We start from the raw sequence: 18,129 nt of genomic DNA, 5'->3' as shown, positions 1-18,129 counted from the left end.
GCTTAAATTTTTAGAAAGAAGAAGATCTTTTCTCACTCTTTTTCACGATTTTGTTTACGTTGTCTAGGGTATTGATATTCAAATTATTGTGTAAAAAAGTTAAAAAATAATAATACATATCATAGTACGATAATTTTTATCATTTCTTTTATATATTGGGGTTTTCTAACATCCATTAGTTTAAAAGAATGACATGTTTGCACACATAGAATGACATCTAGGGACAATAATAATATTAAAGCTGAAAGTGGTATCAAAGAATGGGCGTGGCATGAGCTTTGCATGGTGCGATAAAAGCACAATCCCCTAAATCCATGGGTAATGTCTCTGGTTTTTGCCTACTTTTTGTCTGGTGGGGGTCTTCCTCACTTCACAAAGCAGAATATTAGGAGGGAGTCAAAATAAAATAAGAAATATATTATTAAAAACTGGATCAGATCGAACTCCAGACTTGGATGTTAAAACTTAAGCCTCATTCATACAGAATTATTTTTGTTGAAATTTATTTTTAGTGTTAAAACTATGAATGGGTGGCTAGAAAAGATAGAAACGAAAAACGATGGGGGAGGTGGCTTTGGTAGTAGTTTTGAGTGTTTTCATGGTGCGTGGGGGATTGAAGCATATATGATGATGACTAGTAAAAAAAAACAGTTGACTTATAAAGAATAAACATGATCCCTTCCGCACCCCGTCTGTATTTGTTTTGGGTTTTATATATGGTTTAATTTAAAGACAACCTTCTTTTGAAAACTTGAAAGTGGACCCTTGGCCCAATTTCTCTGTACCATGTCCACACCATAGCCGATGTCTGTCTTCCCCCCTCTTTATATAATACATAAAATTAATCCCAAATATTTAATTTGTTTAAATTTATTATGACAAATATTTATTCCGAAGACTATTTCAAACTTGTTTCGCTAAATAATGCAGACGCCTAGTGTCAGCGCGGAAAAGAGGGGTATTGAAAGTGTTAAAAGCTGCTGCCCAAACGCCTATGGACATTGCTGTCAACGGAACCAGAGACTGTCATTGGAAAGTACCACCGGCTAACATGTTCAAAGTCAATTTTGACGGTTTTGATGAATCTAGCTGAACTGGTGGAGCTGGGCTCATGAGCTGCAACAAAGCTTCAACGAGCAGAAAATCCTTTTTTAGCTGCTGTTAAAGCGGTTGGAATCGCACGACATGTGACCATCGAATGAGACTCTTTATGTGTCGTCGACATCCTCAAACATGATCCGTCTGAGATTGGCCATTTTCTGGATACTGCAAAACCTACTTCGTAGAATGCAATCTTAGGTATACTCGATAAAGCGGGTTCAAGAATACCAGCCTTGTGTACACTAAGCTATCATGACTGAGGTTGACATTCTCTCGATATTTAATTGAATGAAAAATCAATATGTATATTTCACACAAAAAATGAATTGACCTATTAAGGGTATAGGCATCTATGGACATTTGTAAACAACTTCTTTTATAATTAATATATTATCGAAAATAATATTTAAAAGTCCTTGCTCACCAACGTTTTGGTGATGACTTGGATTTCTAAAGAAGTATATTAAACCGTTAGGTGAGTCGCCCCCCCCCCCCAATAAAACTCTTTATGTGTCGTCGACATCCTCAAACATGATCCGTCTGAGATTGGCCATTTTCTGGATACTGCAAAACCTACTTCGTAGAATGTAATATTAGGTATATTCGATAAAGCGGGTTCAAGAATACCAACCTTGTGTACACTAAGCTATCATGACTGAGGTTGACATTCTCTCGATATTTAATTGAATGAAAAATCAATATGTATATTTCACACAAAAAATGAATTGACCTATTAAGGGTATAGGCATCTATGGACATTTGTAAACAACTTCTTTTATAATTAATATATTATCGAAAATAATATTTAAAAGTCCTTGCTCACCAACGTTTTGGTGATGACTTGGATTTCTAAAGAAGTATATTAAACCGTTAGGTGAGTCGCCCCCCCCCCCCAATAAAAGTGTAAGCAACGAGAACCTAATTTGAAGCTACAAATAGTAGAAATAAACACAACTGAAAATTTGATAAAAAAGATAAAATATTTTTAGGTTAGGTGTAACTTAAAACATTATTTTTTTAATATTTTCGATTAAACTGAAAATGTTATAATCTTTACAATATTTTTGGTTGGCAAAAAAAATGTTATATTATTCATAATATTTTAGGTTCAACCGAAAATATTAAAGAAAATATAATATTTTAGATTGCGTCAAATCTAAAATATTATAATTTTGATCACATTTTTTATTTTATCTATTTCTGTCGTTTTTAGCCTTAAATTAAGTTACCGTACCATGTAACTACAAATATTTTTTTCCTTCCATTTCGAACTCAAAGCGACAACCCATTTTAGAACGTACCATTTGATTGATTTTATTTAAAAGTATATTTTAATTTTCAGTTTAAAATTCAATTAAATTAAGAAATAAGTGTTAAAATTATATATGTATTTAATCATATTTTAATTTATTACTGTTTTATTTCATTACTATGTAATTTATTATTTTTAAATAATTCCTACTTACAGAAAGAGAAGAGAAATTTTTGCTGGATATTAAAACCACAACTTAAGGAAAAAAGATAGGATATATTAACTAATAACTTTTAATTATCTGCTCTATAAATTATTGACATTTCATTTCATTATCATTTTAAAATTAAACTATTAATTTCTGTTAAAAATATTAACTAATGAATAAGTGATACATGATATTATATACAGACAATCTATAATATATAATAAATAATGTAAGCACCATTTTTTCGTGCTATATTATTATTATTATTATTTATTATTATTATTATTATTATTATTATTACTACTACTACTACTACATAACCCCGACCCAATTACAAACCTAACAACCCAGGCCCAAACCAAATTACAAACCTAACCAACCCATTTATCTTTTAACCCAAATCAACCCTAAACTGACCCAAACTTGAAAACCCTAGCTGCCAGCACCGCCTCTCCTCTGCCTCCACTACCGCTACCACCGTTACTGTCGTCGGCCACCTTAACAAATCCCTATTCCAAATCTCAGAAGATAAAACCAAATCTAATAAAAAATAAGAAATCAGATCTAATAATAAAAAAACAAATCATACATAATCCATATTTCTTCACCAACCAGACACCCTCTGCCATAGCCATACTCCTCTGTCGAACCCTCACCAAACATACAAGTAACCTTGGCCATTTTTATAGCATACAACAACTACACACACAAAAAAGGAAGGAGAAAAAAAGGGAGAGCAAATTTAAAAAAATATAGAAAAAAAAGAATCGAAAAGAGGAGAAGCTTACCATTCGGTTGAAGCCTCTCACTGGTGGTGGAAGTCTCATTCGGTCAATCCGAACGGTGAGAAGATTCGGACCAACCCCTGGAACGTCATACCTTAGCCGCGGCTCGATCCAACGACATACAGTGGTGATCGGAGCCCAAGAAGTTGAGGACTTCTCAGCCGAAAGAGGCTGAATCTCGCGAAATGAAGCCCATATCCAAACTCACCGTGACAAGACGAGCCACCCGGTGAAATTTGGTGGCCAAAGGCCACAGGCAACGACGATCGACACAGTGGTTGACGACGGATGGTTCCACCATCGGGCACTCCTAGTTTAGAGAAAAGGGAGAGAGAAATCAGGGTAGAGAGAGAAGAGTATATGTAAAAAAACGAAAAAACTAAAGGAGCCTATTTATAGACCCATCAAAACGACACCGTTTTGGTGCCCTCCGTGCTACCGTAAAATGATGTCGTTTAAGGCAAGGTAGAGCAACCCGTTTCAGCGCATAAGTAAATCACGTTTCAGGCCATCCTAGTTTTGTAAGCGTCCATTTCAGTCCTTAAATGAAAGGTGAGTTATTTATGAGTTTTAACTTTGAGTTTTGTCATTTTTACATTTTCATCACCGTATGATTTATTAATATTATTTGGTTAAATGGCTAGTTTAATTCATTAATTTAACATTGTTATATTTTAGTCCTTATTTGTAATATTGCTCAAAATTGTTGTATTTTTATATTAAAACATTCTAGTTTTGTTTGTGTTTGTTTTAGCCACTGCTTTAGTATAGAATAATATGGATGCATAATTCGATGCTTTTCTTGAAATTTTAGTATTTTAAATTTAGTCTTTTTGTTATTTTATATGTATGTTTATACCTTTGTTAACTTAATTTTATATATTGTTAATCCTAAATTACTTATGTGTTTCCGTATATATATATATATAATATAAAGAACACATGTTTTTTTTATTTATGTGTCAAACTTATATTTATTTATTTTAATAATATATTTATATATTGTAGTTGTTTTTATAAAATATGAATATATTTTATTAAAGATACTTTTTTATATATATTTGAATGTCTACATAATATATTTTTAACAAGGCGATCTATTCTATATTTTGAAAAGCTTTGAAATATTTGATTGTTTAATTAACTTATGAAAGACCTCCAAAGACCTGGAGTGCACTTTCCAAGGGTTATTTGAATAAAAAATATATTTTATCATTTATTTTTTATTTGTCATGTTACGTGGATATTTCATCTATTTTGTACATTACACACTATTAGAAAAAAACCTCTTTATTGACGCCCATTGCGCGTCATCTATGGGTGCAGATGACACACAAATATACGTCATTGAAGCCATCGACATAAATCTCAAATGACAGGCAATTGTGTGTCATAAATCTATGACGCGCATTTATGATGCGCATTTATGACGCGCATTGAACGTCATTGAAGCCCTCGTCATAAATGAAGATGACATACATTTGTGTGTCATAAATTTATGACACGCATGTATTACTTACATTGCGTGTCATTGAAGAACACGACATTAAAAAGGATGACACACATTTGTGTGTCGTGATTGTATTTCGTAAATTATATATATATATTGTATATTGACAAATAATCAAACTAAATCACATTTAATTCCTCATAACACTAAATATATATATCATATTATATATAAACAATCCATTTACATACAATATATTCACATTAAGTTATCAAAAATATTGTAATCATATGTCGATACAAAATATGTCATGACATCAAGTAGGTCAAATACATACATTATAAAGATTTAAAATGTGACGATGAGGTCGTTCATCTGCACCTAACCAAAGGAACACCGGTCTAGAATTCTTTGAACTGTGTTTGCAGCCAAACCAACCACTGGTCGAACCTTGCCCAACTCTTTCTCAACTGCTATCCTCGCACTTGTCTTCATCTACGTACAACCAAAAAACAAACGCTTAGATACCCTACTAATTCGCAACCTGCAAATATTCAACAGTTATTACCCTAAACATCTGCTGTAAACCAAAAATAAACAACCTTCTCTACGCAGCATGTGGTGTCCAAGAGATGATAGAAATAAGCTAGTTGCTTGTAAAGATCTGCTTCCATATACTACACATTTCATGGAAAAATAAATGTTAGTTTAAACATAAAGAGCTCGTTATGGGGCAAAATTTTTTTAAAGGATTGTCATGAAACCTTTCTCACAAGACGCCCATTACAGCGTGGATAGTTTGGACAAACCATTCCTTTTTCAGAATCACCAATCAGCCGTAGGTTGACACTTCGTGTAGTATGTTTGCAAGTTTCATCGTCACACACTAAAAGCAAAGTCAAACATGCCATCAGCTCTAATTACTGCTCAACTCGAGTTTTTTATATTGTATATACGAGATTTTGCAAAAGGTCTATTACCGTCATTAAGCCTTTGTAGTACATTGAAATAAACCCATCCACTTATCGTTTGACCTGACAGAGGACAAAGCACATGTATGTCATGTTATAGCAACATTCAAGTAAAAAAATCAACAAATACGTGGTTTTCTATCATTCTAGGAGACATTCTACCCATGCCACCTTCTTCTGGACATTTGGGGCAGCGCAACGTTCGCCAGAAATTGCTCGTAGATTCCTTTTGTTGCATTTTTTCTAGTTTCTCAACTACCGCGCGGATTGAGCTGAATACAACAAGGCAGTTAAAAGCGCCTGAACAACTTGGACATGAAAATGTCAGTGGCTCACATCCCTGATACCTGCGACACAAACCAATGCATACATTATTTCATGGAAGAAGTACATCCATTGTCACTATACTCAATCAGGCTAGCATGTAGGGAATACCTTTTATGAGTCAAGTCCTAAGCAATCAGCCAACCACCCTGGGCTTGTTCCTTGTATTGAAGCACATAATCGAGATACAACTGGATGGATCTGATGTGACAAGTAATAATCAATGTCAATCATCCATCTCCCCTCATCTTTTTTCAACTCATCAGGATGTCTAGCTCGGTAAGCTATCCCCATTGAATTGCTTGAACTAGACCCCTGTCCAAGACAGAACAAAATGGGAAAATGAAGGGAAATTAAATTGAGATGAAGCATAACGGAAGGGTCTGAATGCAGCCAATACTCAAAGTTCATATATATTTCATAAAGAAATTGAAGCATAAACCTGATCACAACAAATTATAAATGGAATAGTATCACCAGCTGAGCATCCAGTAGAATAACCACTTTGCTTCATTCTGAGGGCCACCAATAAATTGGTTCAAGTAACATTCATCTAATGATTAGATACATGGTAGGGAAAATTATACAAGATTAGAGAGAAATAATGCATGAAAGACTAGTTATTGTTTGTTGAATTCACCTGAACATGAGGTTGGTTTTTGGCATCAGGGTATGCTTCTGGTGGTTTAGTCAATGTCTTCGTGATAATGTACTTCTCAAGTACTACTTGTTCATTCCTCATTTTCTCTTGGATCTATTACAAGTAAACAAGTCAATTATATGATAGCAGTCTAAGTACACTTCAAATTACAAAGAAGTTCAGACGAATGATGAGTGTAATAAACCATAAGCGGTAGCACCTTGAAACCTTTTTATTGGTGAATGATTCCAAGGACCTAAGGCTTTCAGTCAAGCACCAACCAAAAGAACAAAATAAAAATAGAACGAACGAATTATAAGTATCTACTAATGTAACACCCCAAATCAAGGTCAGTGACTAAATTGCAAACTTTGAAAGTTTTGTGTTTAATTTATAAATGAAATTAAAAGTCTCGGGATTTAAGTAAAGAATTTTAATATTGGATTAAATAACAAAGATAGATGAAGTAAAGGGGCAAAATGGTCTTTTCATGGGAAATATTTTTATCTTCCCTTTTTGAGTATTATATTAACGTGGGAAATATGAGAGAGTTCCAGACTTCTCTTCTTCATTCTCTTCTTTTCCACCGTTAAGCCATAAGCAAAGGTAAGATCTCTTGTTAGTTGATATTTAGATGAATTTAGGATTTGGTTATGATTATTGGATGATAATTAAGCTTAAGGAAAGCTTAAATCATCTTAAAAACAAAGGATGGTGGAATTATGAGATTAAAGATTTTGAGTTTTTAAATGAATCTTGAAATAAATTTAGAACATGTTGAAATTTGAGTATAATTATTGAATTTCATTAGAGGAGAGGATTTTGAGAATTAAGATGGGTTAAATGAGTACAAATGGGCTTAAGTATTTTTTGAGTTTAGTATATGAAGAGGTTGAAATATGAAGTGTTTAAGATGAAATGAAGTAAATTTCGTGTTGAAAATATGATTTCTAGGCTAGGGGAATCGGTACCCATTCAAGGGGAATCGATACCCCCTCAAACGAACCAGAAATTCCAGAATCTCATAGGGGAACCGATTCCCCCACAGGAGGGAACCGATTCCCCCTAAAGAAAAATTGTGAATATAGGTTTAATAAGTTCGTTTAAGTTGCTAGTATCCAATTACAAGGTGTAGGTATCTAATGATTGCCTCAAAATGTACATTTATGTAGATTCTGCGCGTAAAGCAATTCCGGAACAACTATATGTGATATGTATTACATTGATGGTATGTATGCATGACTAAAGATAATGATATGCTTTGTATATGCTATATGATTTATGTAAAACTTTATTATGTAATAATGAAATGAACATGAGATAATAAGATAATCAAGTATAAGTCATATGATATGGTATAAGTGATTATACGAGAAATGTTAGGAGACTCTAAGAGAATAGTATGAATTCTAGGGCATAAATAAGAATACATAAGTTATATAGAGAATATTGATAAATTAAAGGAAACTATGGTTTATGTATTAAAGTGAAGAGCTACAAAGTTTTATTAAAGAGTATTGTAGAAGTCATGAGAAATTGAACTAAATAAATAGATGGTTTATGTGAGTGAAAAGGGAAAATGATATAAAATAAGTGGAAATTATTTATAGGATAGAATGATACTAATTGAACCTGTAATATAAACTTTATAAAAGAGTACTTGGGTAAAATCATTATATGATACAATTATAGAATATTACTATACAAATTATATTAAAATAGTATATATGAGAATATGAGTAAGTTTATAGGTTATTGATAGGACATATAAGAGTATATAAATGTATGATAATATGAAAAAGTGAACTAAGTTTAATGATGTTGAACCCTATGAGTAAAAGTTATGTGATTATAAGTAACATGATTATATGATCATAAGATATGATACATGATATGAGATATATGAAAGAGAAAATATATGTTATATGAAATATTATATGACTATGCGATTATATGAAAATGTTCTACGCGTAAGTGAACCATGTGTTTATATGTATATGGGATATGTGATTTATATGACGATGAACTATGTGAAAGAACTACATGACTATGTGTATATGTGAATGTATGTTAACATAAATATTAATGCACATGTTATGTGTCATGAGAGCTAGGGTATAGTTGGCATGCCAAGAGCCGAGGGTCTATGTGGTCCTGGCATGCCAAGAGCCGAGGGTCTATGTGGTCCTTCGGGACATATGTATCTTTGGAACAGTGTGAAGTCTGGTGAGACACATACTTGATCCTTGGCATATGTATATGATTCTTAAGGAATGATATGTGGTCCTTCGGGACATATATGTATTCTTTGGAACATGTGTGAAGTCTGGTGAGACACATACTTGATCCCTAGTATATGTATATGATTCTTAAGGAATTATATGTGGTCCTTATGGACATTATTATATGGCACTACGGTGCAATTCTACGTGGCACTCCGGTGCAATTCTACGTGACACTTCGGTGCAATTATACGAGCTGTGGTGACAGCATAGTGCACAACCTCTATAGACTCACATATCTATAGTTCTCACATGTGTACATGGGCTTTGAAAAGAGAACATAATTTGATATAATGATATGTGTATTTCTCGTGACATGGTAGAAGTGCATATATGTCATGGTGATATGAGATGCTACGCGTTTATGTATTATATGATTATAGAAATTAGTAATGTATTGTGGCGTATTAAAATATATATAATATGTTTATATTGATTATATGCTAATATGACGGAATTGAAGTAATGACAAGGGAATTAGTAAGGATAAACAGGTTGGTGATATGAGAACAATGTATGTGATATATGTATATGATGTGTGATATGAATTGCATGATATGATATATGTGTGATAGGGGTTTTGGTATCTGTTACATAATATAAATGAATATATGTTGATGTATATGTAAATGAGTCATATAATTTGATAGCATAAAACAATCATGCATGATTAGTGGGTATGAATTCCATTAGATGTGTTTTCTTTATGCCTCACTAAGTCATCGACTTAGCGTGTGAGTGTTTCACCCGCAGGTTACCGAAAGTGAATATAGAAGCTGTGAGGAGCAATACAGGTCAGCATCTCCCTTACAAGATTTCAGATCAGAAAATAGATGAGTTAAATGATTTTTGTTATTTTAAATATAGTTGGCATGTACTAATTGATTGAGTTAAATATACTCTGATCGATTTTGGTTATTGTGGTCAAATTATGTAACTAAACTGCTTTTACTTTAATGAAAGTTTTAAATTTTCTTTGAATTTTGTCAAGAGTCAAAGTTTGAAAAGTCAATGTGACACCTCGGACTCGTATCCGGGTTGGGTACGGGTTGGGGTGTTACAACTAACCTTCATAAGAGAGTTATGTATTGATTCAACAAATCCTCACAAGAACTGTGAAATAGGACCCACTCTGACAAATGCTCAGTGACCAAGTTCCGCAGAGATTGCCAACATGACATAAAAAATAACACAACTTAAAATTAAAAAATAAATAGAATATCACATACCCTCCTGACAGGATCTGAGTGAGACAGAAGTCACCTAATTCCTTTGACAGTAAGCTCCAGTCACGACGAACCATATCAAGACCTTTCCGCTCAATAACCTATACCTAAAAGGTTATCTCTCCAATTCTTTTAGGAGTCAATGTGAATGAAAATGTCTTTAAAAAATCAACAGTACCTCATATGGTATCCCATCCTTGAATTGCGCGACATACTTTTTCTTCTTCAGAAGCAACATTCTCTTGTACATGCCATCAAGGTCGATTTTTAGGCACCTATATTTCTTGTTCACCTTGAAATAAAGAGATAAAAAAGTCATTTTGTAGAAGGTGACAAAAAGAAGAGTTTAAATTCAAAATGAAAAATGCATGGCACATTAATCTATATATTTGAAATGAGGAAATAAAAATTTTGAATGGTGGCAACAATTCCATAAAATTCTAAGGAATATAACAGAACAACCTATACAGTAATAATTGATGGAGCTATTTATAGGTTTGAGGAATAGACCCTTGCAACAAATCTTATCAATGACATTCCTAGCAACATTCAATGTACTTGCATCACATTACAAGTATAGCACAAAAAAGATCACATTCTCAGAGCCTCACCTCCTGGATAACTTTTCCTGCAATTGCTTTTGCTTTTGCAATGTCATCCAATCCACTATAAACCATAATAGAATCTGTATCACCACATATCACCTGCCAATTACCAAAAGTCCTATCTTCAGAAGTATAATTCATTAGCATAGACATGATATTAGCACTTCATGGAGTCTGAATATCAAAGCCTAACCATAATAAACATACCTCCAAGTTTAAATTATTCTGAACAAGATCAACAGTACTTTGTAATAATAAGACTATTAAGGGTGCCTAATTGTTCTGGGGAAAGAGCACCAATACGTAACCATAGGCTCAAAACAGGGTGTTGTAGAAGATTAAACTTGCTTAACAATTCAGGTCCACGTCAATAGTAGAAATTCTATGATAAACAAAAATTATATTACATAATTAAAAAGACAGGATAAGAAAAAAAAGAAAGGCAACGATTATGCTAAATGATGCCAACTACCGACCATGTAACCAGTTGATTGACAGCCAGGCAATGAAAAGGATTTTCCCATGAAAAACAGTAAAAACAAGAAACAATGCTTTTTTCATTGAATTGAAACAATGAGAATCATGAAAATGACAGCTACTTTGTGACTCTAATGAAAAAAAATCAACAGACCCGCGTCAAAAACTCAACTCAAATCCAAATTTTTAGTATTACGGAGAAAGAATCAAACTTCGATTCCAAAGGGAACAATTATATACACATTCGTGTAGTAGAAGATAAGAAATGGATATTGACCCATTATAAGACCCATTAAAACTGCCACAAACACAAGCAAAACCCATAAATCAGATCTCCATAAAAGAAAGGAGAACAAAATTTCAGTTAAACCCCATAAATGTTAAAAAAGAAAATGAATAAACCTTGGAAGGAAGCAAGGAAGGAAAGCTTATTGGGATTCAATCAATAAAACGAATGAGCAATTGTAGGAGGGAAAAAGAGAAAAAAGGGGGAAGCATATGCGTGCGTGAACTAATTATCGAGGAGGCTAGAGGAAGAAGCGGGAAATGATGAAAATAATGGGGAAAAAAATTAAAATACGACTTTTACAGATGACACACAATTAAAAGTGTACTCCGTGTTTTTGAATTATGACTATTAAATATGACACACATTATTGTAAGTCATAAATTGTTCAGATTTTAAAAAACATGACATTTTTTTATGACACACATTTTTTGCAAGTCATAAATTAACGTGTGTCATCGTTCGTGTGTCATTAAAGGTATATTTTCTTGTAGTGACATTTATTACTATTGCGCTCATAAATCATGCATTTGATTACTCATTTCCATAAATTCCAAGGCAATGTTGTCATGCATCATGAGTTAATGAAATTACGTCCAACATAACTAGATTTTAATTTCTATTAATTCACGTAGCAAAATGACATCTTTTTAAAATAAAATCGAGTAAATTGAATCTTCATCGAATCAAATATTTTAAAAAATGAATTCAATCATTCTAAAAAAATCATAGAAATAAAAAGGATCACAATTTAAATTTCGCGTTCAAATTTGTAAAATTTCATCGTTTTCGACAACGTATAATCGAGAGGTGCCAATCTTGGGCGTTATAGGGGTGCTTACCATTCCCCACGCGTAACTGACTCCCCAATCCTTAAAAATGAATTTTTGGTTAAATGTAGACCAATTTTCATCTTTAAATGATTTTTCTAAAATTCATTTCAAAGACGTTTTCCGGGTATTCGACCTACCTAAATAAAAGGTCAACAACGACTCCAATCTTTTCTGAATTAATTCAATTTTTTAAAAAACCGACATTCCTAAAAATTGTGTCATACATCTATTTTTTCGATATTCCGGGTGCAAAACGGTGATGACAAATAATAAGAAAATAAATAATTTTAATTAAAATAAGCAATTAAGAATTAAAAATATCCTCCCTAAATTGTCTTCTCTTACTCCCGAACACTTTTTTTGTCATCGATGGGTCGACCACAATCATTTCATTTTCCCGCTATCTTCGCTGTCACTCTTCACTTTTCTGCTCGTCCACGAATAAATACCTACATGCCACATATCTCGGGCGGGAAAGAGTCGAGTCGAGTATTGTTGAGTTCGACTTAACTTAAAAACTCTGAAATAGAGTTTGACTCGACTCGAAAACTAACGGATCTAAAATTTTTAAGTTCAACTCGAATTCGAAATCATGAACTAAAGCTCCTAAAAGCTCGAAAAGAAAAACAAATCTGAAACTTAATTAAAGCCTCAAACTCAAACTCAAACATGAACCTTAAATACATGAAAATCTTATACTGCATTTTTTTTAAAAATCAACACATAAATGTTAATATTATTAATAATTTATTTAAAAAAATAAAATCTTAATATATTGGGGTGTTTGACAAACAACTTATAGGTGATATAACCAATTGATTTGATTAGCTTATTTGAGAAACTGATTTGATTAACTGTTTATTTAGAAGTGTTTGGTAAAATTTAGCTAATATGGATAAAATGACAAATAATGGTATGATATATTTATTTGTTAAGTACATATATGTTTTATAATAGTTTAGTCTTTATTGGAGTGAAATTATTCGAATAAAATGCTTTTAACAAGAAATTAAAAGTTCCTTAAGAAAATTAGTGACTATATTTGAAAATTTTGAATATATTTCTTAAATTTAATATTTATAAATATTAACCATGTGAGATTGATACATACTATTAACTTTGTATACAATATCAACATTACATTTTTTTACTTTTATGTTTTGCTATTTTTCTTAACTAAAATAATTTGTGGATCTATAATTAGAAAATAGAATAATAAAATAAAATTTCAACTTAAATATATTAGGTTGAAGGGTATTTTATTATATTAAGTTTTATGGTAAGGATGTAATTATGAAAAAATAAGGTCAAATATGCCATTTAACATCTTATTTTGCAACAAACTCTTCCAAATCGCTGGATTTTCTAGTGTTTTCATTTTCATATTATTTTGCACAATAAATTTTTTCAAAAAGGTGCAATAAGCTATTTATGCTCAAATAAGCTAAAAGCTCTTCAAAAAGCTGTTTGACAATGTAACATCCTCAATATCGTGTTAGTGATTAAATTATAAAGTTTCAAAATTTGGTGATTAAAGTAGAATAATTGAATAGTTCAAGGACTTGTATGAAAAATGTTGTGTAGGATCAAATTGAAAAGGAGGAGGAATAGAAGGATAAATTAGTCATTTGCAAGGAAAAATAATTAAGTTATGGTTATATATTAACCACATGGGAGGAAGAGGGAAACCAAGTGAGTTTCTAGAGTTCTCTTCTTCTCCTTTCTTCTTCACTCGTGGAAGCCAAGAGCCAAAGGTGAGATTTCTGATTAGTTAATTTCTTGATGAATTTAAAGTTAGTTAATAATCATTAGATGATAACTAGGCTTAAGGAAAGCTTAAGGTACCTTAAAATCAAAGGATGATGAAGTTAGGAGAGATTAAAGATTAGGAGTTCATAAATGGAATTTTGGAATGGAGTTCATAATTCGAATTGGAAGTTAAATTTGACTTGTCAACAATCAAGTTAAGACATAAGAAGTGCTAGAATTGCATTTAGAACATGTTGAAATTTGAGTATGATTCTTGAATTTCATAAAGAGGAGAGGATATTGAGATTAAAGGTGGGATAAATGGATATTAGTGAGGTTAAACATGTGTATGTAAGTTAGGATTATAAAAGGGGATGAAATATGAAGTGTTGAGCTTAAATGAAGTAATTTTCGTGCTGAAAATGTGATTTCTGGGTTAGGGGAATAGGTACCCATACCTCACAAGTAAAATTTAAGAAAGAATTCCAAGGGTGTCGATACCTTGAAGAACAATATCAATACCCAGGGGTACCGATACCTTAAGGAAGGTATCGATACCATCTTTGAGCGAAAATTTTACAGAATACAATTGGGGTATCGATACCTAAAGGGGTATCGATACCTAAGGGGGGTACCGATACCTAAGTTGAGGGATGTATCGATACCCTATAGAGGGTATCGATACCTACTTTAAATAAGCAATGAAATTACCTTTCCTTTAGCCTAATAAATGAAAGATTAAAGTATGCCAATTAGAATACTGATATGTATCCATGTATTATTATGTAGATATAGAACGTAATCATGTTCTAGAACAATCGAAGGATTAGGATCGAGTCAAATCAAACAAGGCTAAGGTGAGTGCATACCCTAGGTAGAATTTTATGGAGATAAGACTTGCGATAAGTCTATCTCTTATAGTTGAATTTATGATTTTATATTCATGTACATGCATATATATGTATATTACTGTTATAGTGATTTCATGCATAATTCATCCATGCTTTAATAAGATATTGTATGAATGAATGCCATGATAAGAGAATCAAGCTAGGTATGTGAAATAATGGAAGTGATCATAAGAGTGCATGTGAAGTGAATTATGTGTTTATATGAAAAATGATAAAATAGATATGAAAATGAGAAGTGTATTCATATTTAAACCCATGTTATTTAATATGGAGCTTTAGGTATAATTGGCATGCCAAGAGTCAAGGAATTATTAGCGGTCCTTCGGGACATAGTGGTCTTTCGGGACATAGTGGTCCTTCGGGACAAATATTTACTGCCCATAGTGGGAATTATTCGAGCTGTGGTGACATCATTGTGCACAACCTCAGTGTACTCACGTACCTCCTGTTCTCAATAATGTACATGGGCAATCCAAAGGTAAATTAAAGTAAAGCTGGCATAAGAATATAAGCTTCATATGTGCATATCATAATCATATATGTTATAGTGTAATAGATACATGCAAATTGAAATGTCATGATCAAATGATAAGAATGCATGTTCATGAATTTATTGTTATATATATATATATATTCATATTATGCCTCACTAAGTCTATGACTTAGCGTGTAAGTGATTTACACGTAGGTACCAAGAATAAGGAAGAGCAGAAATAGGAGTGGCAAGGACAACATCACTTCTAGAAGATTAGATCAGATCAGAAGTAACTGATAAAGTATGTATTTTGTTGTGTATAGTGTGTTAGCATGTAAGAAATGTGTTAGTTACGAATGCTCTGATCAATTTTGTTTTGTTTTGGTCAACTTATGTAAAGTAACAATTTTTATTTTAATGAAAGTTTAAAATTTCTTTGGTTTTCTTTAAGAGTCAAAGTTTGAAAAGTCAATGTGACACATCAAACTCATATCTGGGTCGGGTACGGGTTGGGGGTGTTACAGCCAAACACCCCCATTATATTTTCGAGCTGCTCACGAGCTTTTCGAGTCGAGTATCAAGTAACTCGTCGACTCGTTAAGAACTCAAGTCGAGTGTTTATCGAGCTTTGATCGAGTTGATTTCGAGTAGCTCGTGAACTATCTCATCTCATTTACAAACCTACACGTATCAATTCTCAAATTCCTCAGGGTTAACAAGACTTTGTCTCAAAATTTCAATAGACCTTCGCCGTTTCGTCTTTATAAATTTTTTGCATTCAAACTGTCATATTTCAGAATTTCTTCTGTCAAGGTTTCATCCTTTATGTTGTTGGTTACACTTACGGTTCTGGTAGTGGTCTTGTATGTTTCATATCTAAAGTTACAATCGACAATCGTGGTAGCGGTAATGAGAGACTATATATGGGTAAACTATAGAAATGATCATATAAAATTTATTTTTTTTCTACTTAAGTTTTAAAAATAATAAATTAGTCATTAAAATTAACGATTTGTAATAAATTAATTTCTTAACATTAATTATTGTTAACATGAGTGACGGAAAATTGAGTTGAACCGTTAAATATTTAGTTGACATGTTAACCGCTTACCTAGCCCGTCAAACACACTAAAATAGTAAAATTAAAGAAACCGAAGCATCTATTACTTGAATTCTGCAACAATTTATCCCGGTTGAAGATCATCCATGGCTACATGATAAGAACCTTACATCAACTTCGACATCTTCACTGTCAGTTGTCAGACGTTTGATATTCCTTTGTGCAGACCCTTCCTTTGGAACATTTTCATTCCGGATTGAAATCCCAAATATATTCATTAGAATGTTTTGATCAAAGGGTTTTCAAGTGAAGTCCCGATTAAGTCTTTACATTTCTATTTTGAATTGTTACGCGCCAACATTGTCCGATAATCTCAGTTTCCCATTTTTGGTAAGGGCGTGTTCTCAGTTGGAAGCCACTGATATGGGGTTCAAGCCCCATATCATTCATAGATAGTTAACTGTACCATTTAATTTAAATGATATGTTAATTATTATAACGATTATGAGATTTTTCTAATTAATCGTTAAGAAATGGTTAATCGCTAATGGTTAATTGTTATTAACGATTTGATTATAGGTAAACCTATTATAATTATTTGTCAATTTTTTTTTCACAATGCATACTACAAAAAAATGCAGCACTTAACACATACTTACGCCGGTGTAAGTGAATGAAATAAAAAAGTGTAGCAATTGACACATAATTATACCGGTGTAAGTAAATATATCTCCTAATATCTTAGTACCTAACAATAAACACATAATTATATTGGTGTGATTATGTTTTTATATTTTCAAAGAAATACAAAACTACAAATAATAAAAAATATATTAAGTTATTTATATACGGATTTTATTAAATATATATTATAAATAATAAAAAAATATTAAGTTATTTATGTAAAAATATAATTAAAAATTTAATTTATTAACAGTTAATGTTGATCAAAATTCGTAATTGTAACATTAACCTTTAACCATCATTTTTAACTGTTCGGTTAACCGAAACCGTCTAATATTAACGATTCAATTAATTAACCTGTTAAATGTAATAGTTATACTGATTAAACGGTTATGGTATTTTTTGAACACCCTAGCTCACTGGCCAGTTATAAAACATGGGTTTGAAAATGATGTATGTGAGCAAAACTCTCTAGTTCATATGTATTGGACTTGTGGGGATATTAAAGCTGCAAATGACGCGTTTCAACGAATGGGTTGTTCGAATGTGGCTTCATGGTTGGACAAAACGCTTGAGAGGAACTTGGTTACTTGGAGTACGATGATCAGTGGGTATGCTAAGAACAATTGTTTTGATGAAGCTGTTGAATTGTTCCAGGTTTTGAAAGGAAAAAGGGTAAAAGCTAATGAGATGGTTGTGGTTAGTGTGATTGATAAAGCTCATTTGGGTGCTACTGGATTAGGTGAAAAAGCTCATGATTATACCTTTAAGAATGAATTGAGTTTGAAAATGATTCTTGAGGCTGCTTTG

At 32.2% G+C, this 18,129-nt stretch overlaps 1 pseudogene; it reads right to left on the bottom strand.

Moving 5' to 3' along the window:
• Nucleotides 1-970: 970 nt before the first annotated feature.
• On the bottom strand, nucleotides 971-16,913 carry LOC120195042 (annotated as a pseudogene).
• Nucleotides 16,914-18,129: the final 1,216 nt, after the last annotated feature.

The sequence above is a fragment of the Hibiscus syriacus genome, unplaced genomic scaffold (assembly GCF_006381635.1).
Source record: "Hibiscus syriacus cultivar Baekdansim isolate YM2019G1 unplaced genomic scaffold, ASM638163v2 tig00117005_pilon, whole genome shotgun sequence".
Lineage (NCBI taxonomy): Eukaryota > Viridiplantae > Streptophyta > Magnoliopsida > Malvales > Malvaceae > Hibiscus > Hibiscus syriacus.
Note: the sequence above shows the minus strand (reverse complement) of the source record. Positions and strands in the feature narration are given on the sequence as shown.